This window comes from Macrotis lagotis, chromosome X (assembly GCF_037893015.1).
Source record: "Macrotis lagotis isolate mMagLag1 chromosome X, bilby.v1.9.chrom.fasta, whole genome shotgun sequence".
Taxonomy (NCBI): Eukaryota; Metazoa; Chordata; class Mammalia; order Peramelemorphia; family Peramelidae; genus Macrotis; species Macrotis lagotis.
This window is the reverse complement of record NC_133666.1, coordinates 110,343,783-110,364,939: the sequence shown is the minus strand read 5'-3', so window position 1 is coordinate 110,364,939 and position 21,157 is coordinate 110,343,783. Positions and strand designations below refer to the sequence as shown.

At 35.4% G+C, this 21,157-nt stretch overlaps 1 protein-coding gene across 5 annotated transcripts in view; it reads right to left on the bottom strand.

The window, feature by feature from the left end:
* Positions 1–21,157, bottom strand: part of MOB3B (MOB kinase activator 3B) — a 286,933-nt gene that overhangs the window by 215,129 nt on the left and 50,647 nt on the right. Inside the window, exon 2 of one of the 5 annotated variants that reach the window (XM_074200346.1) lies at positions 15,805–15,899. The exons of the other annotated variants lie outside the window; for them this stretch is intronic. The gene's annotated coding sequence lies outside the window, so the exon portion shown is untranslated. The remainder of the gene's footprint in view (positions 1–15,804; positions 15,900–21,157) is intronic. 5 annotated transcript variants of the gene reach the window in all.

Genomic DNA, 21,157 nt, shown 5'->3' with positions numbered 1-21,157 from the left:
CCAGGATGTGAGACAATTAGAGTTAAGTGACTAAGGTCGCACAGCTAGTAAGTGTCAAATGTCTGAGGTTGAATTTGAACACAGGTTCTCTTGACTCCAAGGTCAGTGCTCTATTCCCTGTGCTACTTAGCTACCCCTTCTGCTAAAATTTCAGTATTGGAAAATTGGTACTTCCTATTTTTAAAGATCCCTAAAAAACTAGAACTATTAATACAGCATCCTTTAGAAAAATGACCACAGTGTTTAACAATACAATTCCCACTAATCCTTTGTATTACCAAAAACTAAATGTGATCTAGGAAAATGAATTCCATTTATCAAATTAATTTCCAATATAAGGATATAGTCCTCTGAAAGAAGCCCCATCAAACAATGGATAAAGAGCTAATAAATAGAAGAGAAATGGTGCATACTGGTGATTTTACAAAATTTTCAAAATTTTTTTTACTTTATACTCTAAAAAGTAAGCATACTTTCCCATTACTGCAACTCTAAATATTTATTTTACATTGGTATAGTTTTTGTAAGGCAATGGGGTTAAGTGACTTGCCCAAGGTCACACAGCTAGGTAATTATTAAGTGTCTGAGGCTGCATTTGAATTCTGGTCCTCCTGACTCCAAGGCCAGTGCTCTATCCACTGCGCCACCTAGCTGCCCTTATCATCTTTTTTTTAAAAGGTTCACATAAGTAATTGGATTTTCAAAATCCTTGACAGAGATTTAAAAAGAAACTGTTTTTTTCTAGATCAATCAATTAGGTAAGTAGCACAATAGATAGAGAGACCTAAATCTGAAACTGGGGAGATTCAAATTCAAATACAACATGAGACATTTTACTAGTTGTGTGACCATTAAATTCTGTCTGCCTCAGTTTCCCCATCTGTAAAATAAGGATAATAGCACCCATCTCCCAAGGTTTTTTTTGAAAAGAAAAAAGATATTTGTAAGATACCTTGAAAATATTAAAGTACCATATAAATACTTGCTATCATTATTATGAGGAGGAAGAAGAATTCTAGTAGGAAATGTAATGGATTTGGAATCAGGAATTATATTTGAATTGTGACCCTGTCAGTTATTCTTTGCATTGATAGCAAGACTAAACAACTTTTGAGCCTCAGAAAAGGATTAGGACTAAATGATTTCTAAGATGTTTCAGTTCTAAATCAACAGACTTAAATTTAATAATAAATCTAAATCTATTCAATCTAAATGCTAGGGGCAGCTAGGTGGCCTAGTGGATAGAGCACTGGCCTTGAAGTCAGGAGTACCTGGGTTCAAATCCAGTCTCAGACACTTACCTAGCTGTGTGGCCTTGGGCAAGCCACATAACCCCATTTGCCTTGCAAAAACCTAAAAAAAAAATTAAAAAAATCTAAATGCTAGATGTATGTATGTATGTATACATATATATGTATGTATATATACAAATACATACTGCAACCAAGTACTTAGTGTATGGTTAATTTCCAAAGATATATAATATACAGGTAACTCTGGTTTCTCTTTGATATCCTTTGAGAAAAAAAGACTTTAAAAATAAAAATACTACGAACCAGAAAAAAACTATTAGTTCTGATTATGATTTAGCTTCAATGTACCATTAATCATAGAGGCAATATGACTGATTTCTTATGCCTCATATATACTTATCCATAAAAACAGTTTTGACTTAGGATCAAGTAGAGGATTGGTCTCAGTTATGAAAATTTCATCATAGATGTTAAATATTAGTTTCAGATATTTATTATTTACTTATAATTCCTCAGTTTAGTATCCAATGCCTTTCAAATTTTGACTCCAAATTTCTGTGTAGATTTAATCCTAACTTATTTAATTTATTTTGGGGAAATTTTTATGCACCAGTCAATGTAACTGAATCTCTTCAACAAAGATAAAGAGAGGCAATTTGACATAATAGACTGAGTCATGAAGACTGCAGCTCAAGTCTCATAAGTATGGAAATACTAGCTGCGTGACCATAGGAAATTACTTAACTTCTTATTTATCTCTCACAATTATCCACCTTTTTTCCCAACAACTTTTTAAGGCTCTGTTTTATGGATCTTCATCATCATGGAGAGAGTTTTCACATCTAGAAGTTCTCCATAACCCATGAAATCAAAGACCAAATCAAACTACCAAAGTGTAAACTTGCACACATTTTCCATTACAATCTCTATTTTAATTCTTAATTGTCTTGGGGAATTATAGTTAGAATTAAATTATATGCTGGGATTTTGTGTAATTTGTTAAAAAGAAAATTCATAAAATATAATGATATGCCTTATATTATTATCTTAAATAATAATAAAATATTTAAAGTTCAATCCCTCATAAGCTTATGATTACTCTTTACCATTATAGTATAGTCCATGAGGGAAGTTACTGTCATAGACATCTTTGGGGGCAGCAAGTGGGTCTCCAACACATTTCATTTCTATGGGAATCTGAGAATCATGAAGGAAATCATAAGGGAAACTAAATCTATAGGATATTTAATGAAGAACTGCCTGCCTGAATAAAGACTATAGACAGGGATAAAACCACACAAGAGGCCAGGAGACAGAGGAAGATTTTATATGTGGATTGCACAACTTAGCTCTGTCCCATTTTTGTTTTTCATTATCTTTTTTGAAAGTTTTACCCTGAAGGGGAACTATTGCTCATCACTGCAAGTGAATCTAAGTGACTTTTCACCCCTTTCCCATTCTTGTGCCAAATGAGGCACCAAAGAGCTGAAAGGAAGAATTGCTGAGAGTATTACAAGACTGAAACTGTTGTTGTCAGAAAGTGTTTAGTGGATACCATTTTCATTTTGTCCAATGTTTCTAATAGTTATAGGAAATTTTCATTTATGTTTTCTTCAAATTCAGCATCTAGAATTTTTTTGGTCATCTAGGTTTTTAGGTAATCAGATGATTCTTACAAGATCTCAGCTTGACCAATATTACAATTGTTTTTGTTAAGTTATACTTTGTATTTTCTTATTTTTAAAATATTTTGGTTTTACTATTTTTATAGTCTGTTTTTTCAGCCATTATTACTTTAAAAGAAGGTCAGATGGACTTCTAGACCCCACAGTTAGTATCTGAAAAAGGTCCTAGGTAAAGGTAAATAAAAAAATCTATCTGCTGAGACTAGATCAGAGCTGAGATCTGGACCTGCAGAGAAGATGCAAATTGCCAACCAAGATGGTGGGGAGCATTGATCCTGGGGCAAATTCCAAAATGCCAAATATCAAGGATGATCAGTAAGCAGCAAGACAGAAAGATGAACCTTTATCCTTTCACCACTCTTACCTTTCAGGGTTTTTTTGCTTTTTTTGCCTTTCAATTTAAATTCTGAAGTCTTAGACATACAACTCTTTCTCATAATCCTTCTCTTCATGTACCTCATGATGGCTGGCAAGAGAAGACCAGGCTGAGCAACCCAAGAAGAAACTATTAGCTAGTTTCTATTTCAACTTTTCTACACTGAAATGCTTGGCTATATGGACTGCCTATGCAATATAAAATATTGAGGATTAGTCAAATAAAGAGGCCTGTTTAGTCCTATACAAATGAAAATAAGAGCAGGAGACATTAAGTTCTTCATAATTTTTATACTAGAGAAATATTTCTTTCTCCTTTTTCATATACCTTGATTGAAACTGAATCAAAAAGAGTATACTTGATGTACCATGAGCTTTTAGTTGTTGGATTGGGAATAGTCTAAAATTTTGCAAATTACCCTTTTATATTTCATCCTTTTGAAAAGCCAGGACATGGGTACTAAATACACTCTGAAGAAATTACTTGACTGGTGGCTAGAGTAAATTATCAACTGTTAACCATACTCTGCACCACAAACTTCATTTAATTAATTGACAATCTACTTTTTAGAAGACTTACAAAAGAAAGGAAATAATATACAAGTATGTGACTGGTAAATTGCAATAGCAACAAACTCTTAACTATACCCCTATATCTGCATATAAAAAAATCATTTAAAATATCGTAACATTTTTAACTTAGAAAATGTCTCCTCAAAGATTCAATGGTAAACAAGTTTAGAACTAAAAGCGTATTAAGAAGTCATCTAATTCAACTCTCTTTTACAGATGATGAAACTGGGGCCCAGAGTGGCTAAACCTGCCATTACTAAAAATTAAAATTTTAATCTTTTTGCACTTAATAGTATTTTATTCTTTCCAATTACATGTAAAGATGGTTTTCAACACTGAGTTCCAAATTTTTCTCCCTTCGTTCATCCCCTTCCCCCTCCCCAAGTCAACAAACAATATGTACAATCATGTTAAACATATTTTCACATTGTCATGTTATGAAGAAAATCAGAACAAAAGGAAAAAATCACGAGGAAGAGAAAATAAAAACAAAAAAAAAGTGAAAATAGTGACTGTATTTAGACTCCATAGTTCTTTCTTTGGACATTGATGGTATTTTGCTTTATGAGTCAAAAATTAAAATTAAAAAATTGCTCCAGTCATTTTTTAAATTTAAGAAATTTATTGATGCCTTTAATGCATAAAATGAAAGATTATATTTTAAACTATAGGTAAACCAGTTAAGTAGTAGTAGCAGAAAAATAAATGTAAGTCAAAGGCAAAATTTAATCATGGTGTAAATGAATGAAATCAGAGTGCTCAGATAGCTCTTGCATCTAGAGGGTATGGTCCCATGGAAACTTTTATAATACATTGTACTTGGGCTCTCTAAGTGGTGATGACAGTAACGAATGCTCTGAAGTTCAGGTGTCACCTGTATGGTGAGAGTGTTTCTTTGTGTGAATAAAAAAAGTCTCACCATTTATAAGCATTTTGAACATGACTAAAACATTTAGAGGTAACCCAGCAACAACTGTAGCTAATGGACAGAATAGAATACAGGATCTAAGTTAAGAAAACTCATCTTTCTGAGTTCAAATCTGATCCCAGACACTCACTACCTGTAATAACCCTGGACAAGTCACTCAACGTTGTTTGTCTCAGTTACTCATCTGTAAAATGAGCTGGAGAAGGAAATGATGACAAACCATTCCAGCCAGTATCCTAGCCAAGAAAAGCCCAAAAGGGATCACCACAAGTCAGACACAATGACTGAATAATAACTACAATTAATGCTAAGCATAGAATCCCTTTGTCTTGAAACCTTAGTACAAAGGACAGAGATTTTACTGAGTTTCACTAACAGAGAAAATCTCCCAGATCTCAGAATGAGAATCAAGAAGGCAAAATTTTTATCTTGATTGTGGTTCTGTTGTATTTAAACTCTTCTGAATATTTTTAGCATTTTTCTTTGACCTGGAAGTTCTGCATTTTGGTTATGACATTTATAGGAGTTTTCATTTTGGGCATTCAGAAAGTGTTTAGTGAATACCATTTTCATTTTGTCCAATGGTTCTAATAGTTATAGGAAATTCCTAAATATAGGAATTTCTTAAAATTCAACATCTAGAATTTTTTGGTCATCTAGGATTTTAGGTAATCAGATGATTCTTACAAGATCTTGGTTTGACCAATATTATAATTGTTTTTGTTAAGTTATACTTTGTATTTTCTTATTTTTAAAATATTTTGGTTTTACTATTTCTTATAGTTTGTCTTTTCAGACATTATTGCTTTAAAAGATAGATTTCTAGACCTCACAGTTAGTATCTGAAAAAGGTCATAGATAAGAGTAAATTAAAAAATTTAGGAAAAACAGAATTTATCTTTTCCATCCAATCTAGAAATGTGTAAAGAAAAATGATCAGAATCCTGCAGAAGTTTAAAGGGAGCTAAAGCAAGGAAACCAATAGGAGCTAAGATTAGCAAATCTAAAAGAGGCCAAGTCAAGTGATTTGAAAGCTGATGGAACCTTTAGAAGAATCGGCAAGAACTCTGCTCCAGGAAGATCCCAAGATGTTACAAACCAATGCAAGTACCAGTAATGTACAACCTGAAGGACTGGGACTACAAGAATAGAAATAGAGAAGAGAACTTGCTCCATAGAAAACTGCACAGGAAATAGTGCCTATCCATTTCTCCAGTACAGAGCCATCACAAAAAGATACTGCCAAGACAGTGCCACTGCCCACTCAGGATTCTTATAGAAGATCTAAGAATTGGCATGATCTTCAACATCTGACTAAAACCTGTCAAGGCTACAGGAAAAGAAGGATCCATTCCTGCTGGGGGATTATAAGAAGAAAAAGAGACAAAGATGGACATGAAGTCAACACCTAAAAGATTAAGACAGAAGTCAGGATTTGGAGCAGAGGGTAGGGATTTCTTCTGACCAACTAATTCAGAATGATCATGGAAATAACAGCACCCAGACTACTGTAGGCACCAAAATGAAAAGAGTTTAACTGGCCTATATCCAAGAATTCCAAAGAGTATGGAACCTAGCCAGACCACAAAGTTTCATTCTAAGAACTGAGGTTGGAACCTTGAGTAAACAGAAGAAAAACACTAAGCATAATGAAAAAAAATATTATGAATAAGATCAAGAGGTAAATACAAAAGAAATTCCAAATAAATTACAAAGAAGGCATCAGAAAAAGGAATAGCTTGATATATCCAAGAATAAGTGAAATTAAATGAGATTTGTAAGAAATGAAATTATAGTTCTTGAGAAAAAAGTTGAAAGAAAAATTTTAAAATCTTGTAAAATAAAGTGGAATAATTGACTCCAATAGTGAACTCTGAACAAAACATAATCAAAACTCAATAATTCTTTAATATAATAAAAAAAGTGTTAGAATAAAGGGAAAAATTTCAAAAAGCAGAAAATTCAAAACATCTGCTATCAAAAATAACTTGTAAAATAGTTTGATAAGTGAGAACTTAGGAATCATCAAACTTCCAGAAAACCATTACAATTGCCAAATATTCCAAATAATGGGGTGAGAACTCATGGATAAAAACTGCTCAGGACACTGCGAAGTAATCTAGCAGAAATTAATTTTAAACCAATGTTTCTTATCATATACCACAATTATTTCAAATTGAACACATGATCTAGCTATAAAAAGTTATAAATAAATTAGAGTAACAGGGAAGGATATACATTTTGCAACTACAGATGAGGGAAGATTTCTTGATAAAACAAAGAAGTTGATTAAGTCATTTTCTAATTGTACTTGACTCTTCATTACTCCTTTTGGGCTATTCTTGGCCCTATTACTTCCTGTATGATAGAAAATGTCATTCAATGCCATAACTGTGTGTATATAAAAAATCATTCAGTACTGTTATTAGTCTATTTCTAAAATAATATCACATACAGACATACACACATTCCACTAGGTGCATCATAAACAGAAATGCATTTGTCAAGAAAACCTTTGAAAGTATCTTATCATCCTAAAAGTTCATATACTTCAACTTCAAAGAAAAAAATACTGATACTTTTAATCACCAAATGAAATAGCTTAACACTTGGTAAAATGCCCACATCTCCATTAGCAAAATGAAAATTTTTTAATTTATATTTGCTTCAGTTTTCTAATTCATTATGCTAATAAGTCATGGTCCAAGGATTTTTTGAAATACACACATGTATGTATATACATATTTTAAATACTTAGTGTGCTCCTGTATATTTTTAGGTTAACTATAATGGACAAGCTATGGATCTTTATTATATACGAAACTAAATACAAATGGTACTTTCTAACTCCTGATGGAATGCTTTACTTTTGTAGAGATTATCACAGGGCTTCACAAATTCACAAAACCAGGTTGCCATGGCATCCAACAATTTTACCATGATGTTGGCATTTTTAAATAATTTTATAGGGAGCTAGGGGATGCTGCTCCATTCTTCCTGTTTGTGGGAGTCTGGGCTTTATGATCACAAAAATACTTGAAAAAGAATTCCACAGCACTAGCAGCCCTATTTTGTGCTGGCTGTAATGATTTCTTACCTGAACATTATCAGCCACCATATCTACCTGCCCAAATTAAGATGTAGAATACTTCTCAATATGTATTCAAAAGAAGGGATAAGAAGCAGCAGTGGATAGAGCACCGGTACTGGAGTTAGGAAGACCTGAGTCCAAATTTGACCTTATTAGCTGTGTGATCTTGGGCAAGTCACTTAACCCCATTGCATTGCAAAAACTAAGGGGAAAAAAATAAGGAAAGGATAAGCAGAAAAGCTTCTGAAAACTAAGACCTTGGGTCCTGTCTCCATGCACTGCCCAAAAACTATCTTAACCAAGTATATCCAAGTCATACTTTGATTCTTTATAGAGGATGCTTCAAAATTATACTGTCAACCCCTAATTTGAGCATTGACCTGAAAGTGGATCTTTGTCTAACAGGCATAAGTTATTTCCTTCCTCTACATGACCCCATTAATTAATTTAGGGGTTGGATTTTGGGAGAGAGCAAAATATTAAAGTGGATATCAACGGATTCAGAAATAATTGAACAAACTACAGTATATGGATATAATCCAATATGATTATGAGTATGAAATGATGGAACATGAAGAATTCAAAGAAATACGGGGAACTACATGATGCAGACTGAAAAAAGTAAAAACAAAAAAATGCAAATAAAAAATTTGTAAAGGGATGTAAAACTATCTGAATTGAATCTGTTGGGGAAGAGATAATGAAACATCCCTCTTCACAGGAAAATGGGGGATTATAAGGTTCTGTATTTTCAAAGTACTGATTGATTTTGTTTAATATTTTTCCTTTTCTTTCTTTTTTACTGTTTTTCTTCAACTTTTTTCTTCAAGGAGGGATTTTATTCCCAGGTGGTCCATATATAGTATGATTCTGCTGTCAAAACAAAAGGCATCAATAAAATATGCTGTTTAAAGAATACAACCTGAGAGGTATTTCCTAGATCTAAAACAAATTTGCCAAGGCTTTTGTCTATAATACTTAAAAACTCAAACAGCACAATCTTCAAACAGCAAGTTGTACAAGTTATCAATTATAAAATGATGGGAAGAATCAGATGACTCCTTAATAAGTGATAGAGTAAACTAATTTGGTACTGGAACTTATGCCTATGAGAGAGACCTTGAACTATTGAAATACAGCCATGAGAAAATTTCCCTTTGCCCTTACTTGATTAAAACACAACCTTGAGAAAATTTCTTCCTTGACCTTGTGATGAAGTAATCTAAGAAACAGGTCTTCCTTTCTGTCCCTGCCTTGCTAGAGAGTATCTTTTCTTTATCTAAATTCTTACCTCATTCCCAGACTAACCCCTCAATGAGAATTTCCTCCCCTTCGGTCTCACCTGCAAATCCTGGCCCCTCAACTCACTCCCTAATCCTTTCCCCTGGGAAAGGAGTAGATCAAAGATTCTAACTTCCAGCCATTTGTTAATTAAAGGGGGGAGGGGTTAGAGTCTTCTGCTTAAATTAATTCTGCTTTCCCTATGGCAGACACTCAGCTTGACCCATGCTGACTGTCTCCCATTGCTCCTGATCTAACTATAATTAAATAATCAAACTTGTCTTAAAAGGATCCTTTGTTTCAGTATGTGTTCTCTCACAAAGCAGACATTGGACCACAGTAGCAAGATCTTCAGGTAAGGGGCTTTTGCCCCCTTTCCAAGGATCCAATGTCCCCTTAACAATAAGGTCTTAAAGTAGAAACTAAAAGGAAATCAGAATATTCTCCTACACAACACAATTGTTACTACCAATCTTAATTCAACCTTCATCTATCAGTCACAGAATTTGGGAAGAAAGGAGTAAAAATAAAGCAAAAACAATAGGAACAATGATGATGATGATGATTAGAGAAGGAAAGTAGAAGAATGTTCTCTGAAGCAATTTCTTATTAATCAAAATGGAAAACAATTGAATTTGATAACAAGGAGCTAGTCTACCTTGCTTTAAAAACATATTTTTTTAAAAGTTCATATTCACTGCACAATGAAAGTTCTGCATGATATGTTTAAGGATCAACTTCCAGACTTTTTTTCTTATTTCCACCTTTTCTTTTAAAAATATTATTTGTTTGGGGGCGGCTAGGTGGCATAGTGGATAAAGCACCTGCCTTGGAGTCAGGAGTACCTAGGTTCAAATCCGGTCTCAGACACTTAATAATTACCTAGCTGTGTGGCCTTGAGCAAGCCACTTAACCCCATTTGCCTTGCAAAAACCTAAAAAACAAAAAACAAAAAAAAATATTATTTGTTATATCAGGTGTTGTAGCTATTAAATATATGTGTGTATAAATTTATTATATCAAAGGGCAAATTTTAGGGATGTAAAAACAAAAATATGAGTAAAATTTAATTTTAAAAATAAAATTCAACTACAGTAGTAGTCTGGGATATCTCTAATAGTCTTTTGCCAAGACAAAGTAAGGGACTATGATGTAATTCTCATTAGCAGTCCTATTGTGCTCACTTTATAAAGAGCAGGAATTCTCTCACAGAAGCTAGAAAATTGAAAGCTCTTAATGACAATGGCTGGTGGGATTTCTGATAAATATTATAGATTTGGACTTTAGTTTAAAAAAATAACAATAACCTTGAATTGTCAAAAAGTTTTCTAACTCTCCTTTACTTAAGATCATAAAGCTAGAGCTAGAAGGGACTATCTAAGGCTAACTCGCTCATTTGCCAGATGAGGAGACAGACTATAACCTAAAGAGTTTGAAAGACTTTCTCAAGGTTTCACAGGTAATGAGTGGTGTTGGAGTAAACCAGAATTTGAATTCACATTCTCTCAGTCCAAATCTAATTCTCTTTTCAGAACTACTTTTTTCTACTTGCCTATACTTTTTCTATTCCTTGCACATTTTCTCCCCTTCTTCCTTCCTTGAATACCCTCTTTTCAAAAAGAGTCCCTATTCGTTTTACTGGCTCTTGTTTCTTCTTTCACTTGCGTCTTTATTCATTTGTTATTTAAGCTCTTCCCAGACATGCAAAGAAGTGCCAACAGAAGTCTTTCACTCATGGATAGTTTTGAAAGCAGCAGGTGCCTCAACAAAGGCTCCTACTGGATTTTAGACCTTATCACCGTTGCTACTAATCCAGGGATCTAATTTTTAAAAGCAGTAAGCCAAATCTGTGACAAAAGTATGACTTGGTTTCAATCCATTTTGTTATGAGGGGGAGAAAAATCCCAGTCTTTATCATTCAATAGCAATTTCCTCGAATTCATTCATTGAATCCAATTCTCTAATTTCTTTTGTTGACAGGATGGATATATAAGGATATAGGATGAGGCCTCTTCTTTCCCCTTTTCTTTTCCCCCTTCCTTATATAAAATAACACTATAAGGCATAGCCTAGCTTCCCAACTGAACATGATTGGGTATGTACTGAGCAGAAAATATTTAACTTTATTGGCTTTAGAGTTTAGCATACTGTCTCCCTCTCCCCATCACCCACCCACCCATCTCCTCTGTGTGTGTGTCTCTCTCTAATAAATACATAACTTTTTCACACACACACACACACACACACACACACTTAAAAAAAGAAATTACATTAATGGGTCTCCTGGATGAATTTAGAATGATACTTAGAATGTTTCAGATATGCAGAAGTGCTTTTAGAGTTGGTGATTTGAGTTCAGTTTCATCTCAGCACCTAAATGTGGTACAGAAGAATGCTACCAACATACTAAGTGAATGTTTGAAACATTTTACCCCTTTGCCCAAAGGCAAGAATATACTTGTTGGGACTGCCTCATTCGTTCTACTGACTTATTGTTCATCTGGGTGGCAGACACACATTCCCCCCAATCCAGACTGTGAGACTACACATAGCTCCTGTTAATGATGATCACAAAGCACAGGAGAGACAATATAACCTTAAAACATGGGATTCTACATAAAGTAGAATCTACGACATAGAAAGAATAAAAATGGAGAAGCCCAGTAACTCACAGAGTATAAAATTCAAGACTGGTGATAACAATAAATCCCCTGGATTCAAATGTCTATACATGTAATGTATAAAGCATGAGTAATATACAATATGAACTAGAGATTCAAATGCAAAGAAACAAATTTGACTACGCAGGTATCACTGAGACTGGGAGAATTGTCAGAATTGGAATATGAGTCCAGCTAAGTATACTTTATTCATTAGGATCAAACTAAATTAATGAATGAGGGGAGAGAGAGCAGCATTGTATATTAAGCAGACAGCTTGTATTCACAGAAGAGATAGGAGAAGATATACCTCTTACCTCTGGTAAGAGACCACAGGTGATCCCTATGACTGTATAATACTCAAAGTAATGTAAAACTTTTGATATGCTGGTTAGTTTTGTGGAATTACTTTTTTTATTTCTTCAATGAGAAATGTAGGTGATGAAAAGCAAAGGATACCAATAAAATTTATTCTTTGAAAACAAAGGCATGAACATGAAGCATTTTGAAGAGCATTTTGGTCTAGATCAATATATGTATTATTGTCATGGGTATTATAGAACATCTATCTGGGAAGAAGGAGGAAATAGACCAGGATTTAGGGAAACAAATCTAAGTCTGACACCAAGGTATAACATATAAAAAATATAATAGTAGAGGGGGCGGAGCCAAGATGGCGACATGAAGGGATCCAGTCTTAGGAGCTCTCTGATAAAAAAAACATAAACTAAGGACTCTAACTAAACTTTCGAGAGACAGAACCCACAGAGGGACCCAGTGAGGCAGTTCTCCTACTCAAGGTTACCTGGAAAAGAGCAGAAAGGCTCTGCTCCCCGGGGCCGGAGGGGTGCCCGCCATAGGGGTGGCCCGCCAGAGCCACAGAACTTCAGCCTCCTGGAGGCAGCCCCAGGGTACTGGGAGCCCCAGCTCACAGCAGCAGGGGAGTCTCCTGAGCTGCACCCCAGGGAGCACTAGGCACAAAGTGGGGGAACAGCGGGGGACCTCTGACAGAGCAAGCATGTGGAGCCCAGCCCTCAGGGCACACAGCCAGCAGCCTGGTCTTTCTGCAGCCTAGACCTGGAAACAGAAGCAGGCTGAGCCAGTAAGCAGGAGCCCCCAGGGCATGAGCCCACTGAGCTGAGGGAGGGGAGTGAAGAGAGACTGTTGAGCTCTGTCCTCTGCCCCTGGAACAGGACTCTGGGGCTCTGACCACATTCATATCCTGATAGCAGTCCAGGCCCTCCCACAGAACAGCAGGGCCCCCCTACACACCTCAGCCCCGTGGCAGAGGAGGGCGCTTAGGGTCATTCACAGACCAGGAGGGAGGACAGAGCCTCACACACTGAGACCCTTGTGGGAGTGTCCCAAAAGCTCAGGAAGCACCCCCAAAAAACAGGCTTAGGCTGGGAAAATGAACAAAGAAACAAGAGGAAGACCATTGAGAAATATTTTGCAAATGAGCCCAAGAAGGATCAAAATACTCAGTCTGAAGATGAGGAAGCACAAGCTCCTGCATCTAAAGACTCCAAGAAAAACAGAAATTGGGCTCAGTCTATGATAGAGCTCAAAAAAAGACTTTGAAAATCAAATGAGGGAGTTGGAAGAAAAACTGGGAAAAGAAAGGAGAGAGATGCAGGAAAAACATGAAAATGAAGTCAGCAGCTTAGTCAAGGAAATCCAAAAAAAATGGTGAAGAAAACAGCATGCTAAAAAACAGCTTAGGTCAAATGGATAAAACAGTTCAAAAAGTTATTGAGGAGAAGAATGCTTTAAAAAGCAAAATTGGCCAGATGGAAAAAGAGATAAGAAAACTCTCTGAGAATAAATCCTTCAGACAAAGAATAGAATTCAGGGAGATTGATGAATTTACCAGAAATCAGGAATCAATACTTCAAAACAAAAAAAAATGAAAAATTAGAAGAAAATGTGAAATATCTCATTGAAAAAACAACTGATATGGAAAACAGACTTAGGAAAGATAATGTGAAAATTATTGGAATACCTGAAAGTCATGATCAGGAAAAGAGCCTTGACATCATTTTCAAAGAATTACTACAGGAAAATTGCCCTGATATTCTAGAAGCAGAGGGCAAAATAGAAATGAAGAGAATCCACTGATCCCCTAGAGAAAGAGATCCCAAAAAACCAACCCCTAGGAATATTATAGCCAAATTCCAGAACTCCCAAGTCAAAGAGAAAATATTACAAGCATCCAGAAGGACACAGTTCAAATATCGTGGAGCTGCAGTCAGGATCACACAGGACTTAGCAGCAGCTACATTGGAAGTTCGTAGGCCTTGGAATACAATATACCGGAAGGCAAAAGAGCTTAAAATGCAACCAAGAAAGAACTACCCAGCAAGGCTGAATGTCCTCTTCCAGGGAAAAAGAGGGACTTTCAATTAACCAGGGGAATTTCAAAGGTTCCTTTTGGAATGGCCAGAGCTGAACAGAAGGTCTGCTCTTCAGATACAGGACTCAGATGAAGCATGGAGATTGGAGGAGAGGGGGGAAATATGAGGGACTTAATGAGGATGAACTGCATATATAGAAAAATGATACTGATAATATTCATATGAACCATCTCAGTTAATAGAGCAGGTAGAGGGAGCTTTTATAGTTGAAGCACAGGAGAAAGCTGAATTCGAAGATAAAATATGGTGTAAAAATGGAGTCAATAAGAAAAAAAGGGAAATGGAATGGGAGAAAGAAAAAGGAGAGGGGGATTAGTCCAAGCTATTTCACATAATAAGATTTTTTTATTATAATGAGCTATTGCAATGATATGGAAGGGGGGAGGCAAGGGGGAATGAGGAACCTTTGCTCTCATCAGAGATGGCTAGGAGAGGAAACAGCAAGTATACTCAATGGGGTATAGACATCTGGAGTAAGAAGGAGGGGGGGAGCAGGGGGAAGGGGTGGGGATGTGAATAAAGGAGGAGAGGATGGACCATGGGGGGACAGTGGTCAGATATAACACATTTTCTTTTTTTACTTCTTGCAAGGGGCTGGGATTGGATGGCCTGCCCAGGACCATAGGGCCAGGTGGATTCTGGGCCTAAGGGGTGGTATGGGGGCTCAGGGCCTCTTGGCCCCAGGACCTGGGATCTGTCTGCTGTGCCACTCAGCAACCCTACAGCAGAGTCAGAGTGAAAGGAGAGAGAAAATATAGTACATGGTAGTGGAGAATAAGAAAGGAGGGAGTTGCAATCAGCAATGGCAACGTTGGAAAAATATGGAAGTAACTTTTGTGATGGACTTATCATAAAGAATGTGATCCACTCACGACAGAGTTGATGGTGTTTGAACAAAGACTGAAACACATTTTTTTGTTATTATTATTTGGGGGGAGGGTGCAGGGCAAGTGGGGCTGGGTGGCCTGCCTGGGGCCACATAGCAGGGTGATCATTGGGTGTCTGGGGCCGGATTCGGACCCAGGTGCTCCTGGCTCAAGGGCCAATGCTCTGTCTGCCACCCAGCCACCCCTACTATTATTACTATTTTATTTTATTTTGGGTCTTTTTTTTTCTTCTTTTTGGTTTTTGCAGGGCAGTGGGGATCGGGTGGCTTGCATGTCACATGGCTGGGTGATTATTGAGTTTATGAGGCTGGATATGGACTCCGGTGCTCGTGGCTCCAGGGCTGTTGCCTCTTCCATAGCACCACCTGGCCATACCTACAATTATTACTATTATTTTTTTTAATTTTAATCTTTTTTTTCTCTCCCCCTTTACTTTTTTGTCCAAGCAAGTCTATCTATATTCATGGGGGGAGGGGTATTTTGTTTACTTGTAAACAAGTATATTTTATTAATGTAAAGAGAAACATTTGTACAAAGTGAGAATAAAAAATAAATTAATAAAAATATAAGAGTATTATGAGTGAGAACTTCAATGACCTACATTCACTAGAGTGTTCATTCTACCAGAAGTAGGCAGTTAATAAATTCTTAGCCCACCTTAATGATAACTTCATTCTTCACAACGCATGGCTTCAAGTCTCAGCAGCATCCCAGTGATCCTTCTCTCTATATGCAATCCAGTTTATCAAATTCTAAAATGCAGCATAAGATTTAAACTCAGTACTCCAGTATCATCACAGTAGAGTAGAACAATCATCCTTTATGGTCCTAATAAATGCAACTTAAAATTCACATCAGCTCTTTAGGTTCCCATATTACTAACATAACAGATAGATATTAAGAATGATTAGGTTTTTTTAAAAAATTGTAGGGTCTTTTTCATTTTCCTCATGGAACTATTTAAGTAAGGAGATCTATTAGCTGATCTTTTCATTCAAAACTACTTTATGTTCTCTCCATCTAATACTCTCCCTATTTCCAAATCTTTAAATATACCCACTCTACCCCCATAATTGTCAATATATTTTTAAGGCTTTTCAAATTTCTTTTCTGAATTTCTATTGTCCCTTAATTACTGCCCCTGTTCATTAGAATTTCAGAATTCTGGGGCAGCTAGGTGGCACAATGGATAGAGCACCAGCCTTGAAGTCAGGAGTACCTGAGTTCAAATCCAGCCTCCGACACTTAATAATTACCTAGCTGTGTGGCCTTGGGCAAGCCACTTAACCCCATTGCCTTGAAAAATCTGAAAAAAAAAAGAATTTCAGAATTCAAATAGATGAAAAAAAGTATATCACATTATTTTTTAGTCTTTCTTGAACAAAGGCACTTAGGATATTACATTGTAACTTGAAACTGAAATTTAATGATAATAATTCACAAAATAATTGTGAAATTTCATAATTTCAAGTTTATAGCTACAATTCTAACTCATGTTTTATGATCCTAATCCTTCTTTATGACTGAATATTCAATAAAGGTTGGTCTTAAAGAAATAAAAACAATTTTTTGACTATATGCACAATAAAACATCCTGAAGTATAGTCATGAAAAGTTTATTGGTAAATACATTTCTCAGTTATTTACCAATATACTTTTCATGATTATACTTAAGTACTTGCATAAACTAAACTTATAAATAAATATTTCTATTGAACAAAAGCACTTTCAAATAAGAAAAAATAATATTTTCCCTTGATGCTGAACATAGGTAAATATAGTATATTTTATTATGTTGTGTATTCAGAAATTTTTATTTATTTTTAAAGGTTTATAATGACTCTAATGAATTAAAATCCAATATTTTTCATTCTATCATACTATCCCCCTCACTATTACAACTTGAACTTTTAATATTTCTATGCTACTGGCTACACCTAGAATTCTCTCCTTCTTCTTGATTTTTACTGTCTGTTAAAATTTCTACCCACCAGCCTGTCAGTCAAGTTGCTACCATAGATTATTATGTAAAAAAAAATTTTAATACCCTTACCTCTTTTAATACCTTTAATACCTATCTGGTAGCCCAAGGTCCTGATTTCTTAGAACACCATATCTGGCTGGTTAGTCCAGCCATGGTTCACTTTATTCTACTGCAATCTTTTCACCAGTCACATTGCCACTTCATATTATTTTCTGTCTACCTACACTTCCCTTCCCTTCCAGTTTTGAAACCACAATTAAAACATGCCATTGAAACTGGATACATCAACCTATAACTCTGCAAACCAAACTACTCCTCTTTAGAAACCACATATATGGTCTATTCCACTAAATAAATATGAATGTCCTCGAGGGCAACAAGATCCCTGTCTTCAAAGAAGTTGATATGTAGTAGCCAGAGAGGGGTTAATTGGTTTGCAGAAACCAGCAGAGTAACCTGTAAGCATTAAAAATGCCTGCTAGATTGTATTGGAGGGAGGAAATCCTTCCCTGAAGACTATCAGGCATTATCTTTATTTACCTTGCAAAAACAAAACAACCTCACAGTAGTCGACCTTTAAAAAAAAGAGGCTCTTTACCTTTATACATGAGGTGACTAATATGAAAATAGCAGAAAGGAAAATGCAATTCTGCTGTTAAGATTCACCCTTAGAAATAAGAAAATTTTTTAAATTTAAAATCTCTGTTGCAGAACTCATTTGAAAAGTCTAAAATATTAGACAAGTATTTATTTGTTTACTTCATACAAAGTGGGTCAATTAACAAATATTTATTAACCATCTACTATGTGCTAGACATTGAAAATACCAAAACAATTCTCCCTTTCAAGTAGCTTGAATTCCAATATAGAAGAAAATGAATACAATGTCTCTGCAGAATAATTATAAAGAGAATAAATACAACACAGTTAAAGAAAAGTTTATTTGAGGAAGAAGGGCACTAGCAACTAGGGGGAATCAGGAAAGGCATCATGTAGAAGATATAATTTGGGTTTTGGAATGAGAGGAAAAGAAAGATTCTTATAAGGTATAGAGAAAGAGGGAGTTTATTCCAGTTTCTTCATTATAAGCAATAGAACCACATAAAATATCTTAATCAAAATTTTCCATAATAATTGGGCAATAGATCACTTTGCAGATTTGAAACATATTACAAGAACCCACAAATGTTGTTGGGGAAAAGGATATGGACATCTGAAATAACCCTAGGATAAAAGAGGGAGGAGACATGAGAGAAATTTTGAACTAGGAGGAAATTAAACATTTTCATACTAAAATATTTTCCCAAATAAGTCTTTTATAATAAATGTTTAATTGCAATTTCATCTTTCATAAAAAGCTGTAATTATTCATATTTTCTCTAAGAACCCTTATTTACATTCTGTGATATACAATGAAACATTTGTTTGGGAAATGCTAACACAAGGTACATAAATGAAATAAGACACATGACCCTTCCCCACAAAATTTACAATCTTTTGGGGAAAATGAGGCATAAAAAAACTTGTTAAATCAATGACATAAAAAAGAGTATGCGAATTGATAAGTAAAAGTAAATGAAAAGTAAAGCTGAATACGTGGCACAATAAGAGAAGTCTTCGGAAAAGTAAACTTTGCTTTACAAATTTCAGTATCTGATGGTTGCAAAGCTTCTAAAAAATAATTTTAACCTTACCTTTCAAGTCCTTATCTTAATTCACCAGTGACTCTGATCTTGCACCCTTTTGGATACTCTGTACAATAATGCAGATCACAATTCATTCATGTGTGTCCATGCAATTCTCATCCATGTCTTTCATAAAACTATCACAGTAGGGGCAACTAGGTGGTGCAGTGGATAGAGCCCCGGCCCTAGAGTCAGGAGTACCTGAGTTCAAATCTGAACTCAGACACTTAATAATTATCTAGATGTATGGCCTTGGGCAAGTCACTTAACTCCATCTGCCTTGCAAAAAACAAAGAAAAAGAAAAGAAAAGAGAGGGGAGGGGAGGAAAGGAGAGAAGAAAAAAAAAACTATCATGGTGGAGTAACCAGCAAGCTGGTAGCCTTCCTTAAGTTCCTTGCAACATTGCCTATGGGGTGGCAGACTGTCCATTAGTAACTCTTTGCTCTCACTATATAAAAAATTATACATATAACTAGTATTCACATAGTGCTCTAAGGTTTGCCCAAGCCTTTTACATATTTATCTCCTGAACCTCATAAAGATGCTAGTATTATTTTACAAGGAACCAGAGATTACAATAAGTATGTGAGACCAGATTTGAATTTGGGCTTTCCTGACTCAAAACCCATGAGAATTTCCACTAGTTAGTATCCAGTACTTAGCTGCTTTATTCCTGGGTCATTTTTTTCCCGATCTTTTTTTTTTTTGAGTGCTGACAGAGAGAAAATTATCTGCATCAGAGTTATAATGATTAGCTGATGAAATATCTCTTGATAGCACTGAGTGCCTGGCTTTCCTGTTTAAACCCAGTCAGAAAGCTGCACCCAAAAAAATATGTCCTTAGAAAGTAAGAGTTTTTCCCTGGTCTAGGGCTAGGGCTAAGGCTAGCTAATCTGGCAGTTCAAGGCTCAGAACTGGGACAAAAGTGAGACACTCATAGAACATATTGCATTTAGTAGTAGAAGGGGAGAGATGTTCAGAAATGATTGCATATTCAAATGTGTGTATCACCCCTCATCTTTACAAAGATTCTCATCATAGTGTATGATGATTCCGACTGCAGCAGAGTCCACCAGCAATAGTTATTAAGCTATCAACTTAAGGTTTACAAAATACTATGTATTTCATTTGATCCTCTCAACAAAAACAGGAGGTAGGTGGCATAATTATTTCCATTTTACAGGTGAAGTAATTGATTTAGAAAAGTTAAGTGACTTGCCTAAAGTCATATAACTAGTAAATGATATATGTAATGTTTGAACTCAGGTTTTCCTGATCCCAAGTACAGTGCTCTAGCCTCTATACTATCAAACTTGAAGAACAGTGACTATTCCCATACTGGGCTTTTTAAGCTTTAGACAATCAAGAACATTAACCATTCAACTACAATCTCCTATACCAATTACAAATAGAAGACATTTTTATTGCCTTTTATTTTAAAGGGGAAAAACACTAACAAGTCTTGAGCAGCTAGGTGGCTCAGAGAATACAGTGCCAAGACTGAAGTAAGGAAGTCTCCTATTCCTGAGTTCTAATGTGACCTCACTCACTTTCAGCTTGTGTGACTATGCAAGTCACTTACCCTGTTTGTCTCAGTTCCTCAACTGTTTGCCAAGAAAACCCTTAATGAGGTCACCAAGAGTTGAACAAGACTGAAAAACAACTGAACAAACAACTAGCCTTGCATGGAAGGGACTTTTTTCAAAAGGTTCTAGATAACATCGATGTTATTCCTATCACAGAGTATATGAAGAAATGTCTGGTAAGAGTTCCTTGAGAATAGAGAGGAACATTTATTAAATGCTTCATGTGTGCAAACTGAGGCTGACAAGGGCTGTGACTTCTCCATCACTGTTGTTATCTGAGGTCAAAACTGAACTTATCTTCCTGACTGACTACCCAATGAGCTACCTTGCTGACTTGTAATCAAGTACACTTGATTACAATCAAGTCATATAAATAAAACTGACCAATGGAAACTCTGGTCAAAAAAGAAAACAAAAAATCCAATTATTTGAGACTAATGATTTTTCTGATTATCTTCAAAGCTGAAAATATTCACACTGCTTTTTGTAAATAAGTAAAATATTTGTTACTAAAGATGAATTAAGACTAGGGAAGCTCTGATAAAAGAAAGTTCTATGATCATCCTTCATAAAAAGCTCTGACAGTTGAATTTACTTAGTCATTTTTTAAAAACAATGGCTCAGACCTCTCTTATTCCCCTCTCAAGGGAAGTCTCTTAGCGAAACTACAACAGTAATTATAGCTGTACACAGAACTAGTGCTTAAAAATCATCTTTTAAAAATATAGTTAGAAATCAAAGATATTTCATTTTT